Raw genomic sequence first — 772 nt, forward strand, 5'->3', positions numbered from 1 at the left:
GCAGAGTGAAAGAAAGAAAAATATTTTGATATATATAGAGAGAGATAGAGACTTGGAGAGAGAGAGAGAGAGGGAGAGAGAGAGAAAAAGAGAGAGACACACACACAGAGAGAGTCATATGATTTACCATTGTCATCAATAACTATACAGAAACTGTGTTACTGGACAATTGTGACAGATTTTTGTGTATTGTAGATCTGTGCTTTTACCGTTATAATAGATTGTTCACCTTTTGTATTGAATGTACAGTGAAGACTATTTTGAACTATTTAAATCAGTCTGTGGGCTCAGGATAGTTTCTGTACTTTCTTTGGTTTAAGAGATAATTTATTAATGTTAAATAAAGAATGTGTTTTCAGTTTCTAAGTGCTATGTGTATAAAAATATAAAGACAAATCTGCCACAATCATGAATCCTGATGTGTCCATCTTTTAACTTAGACAGTTTCCTGTTTACATGTCGTCATAAAAATCTATATTTTTCTTAAAACTAGGAATTTGGACATAGTCACCTCTAGCTGTCAATTGTCCGCTGACGATATTTGTAACTGTATGTAATCCGACATAGATATTATAAAAATCTGAGGCATGGTAAAATAAAAAAACTCAGGTTACAATACGTCTTTTTACTCTAAATATATCTACTTAACCAGTAATGTGGAGGGTGCTTTTGCCGTTATGTCAGTAATCATAAGCACACACAGTGAACAGATTTTTAGGTTCCCGAATTTTTTTTGTTAATTATGCAAGTAGGCCTATTTCCTTTGCATTTA

This window comes from Aplysia californica, unplaced genomic scaffold (genome assembly GCF_000002075.1).
Source record: "Aplysia californica isolate F4 #8 unplaced genomic scaffold, AplCal3.0 scaffold02394, whole genome shotgun sequence".
Classification (NCBI taxonomy): domain Eukaryota; kingdom Metazoa; phylum Mollusca; class Gastropoda; order Aplysiida; family Aplysiidae; genus Aplysia; species Aplysia californica.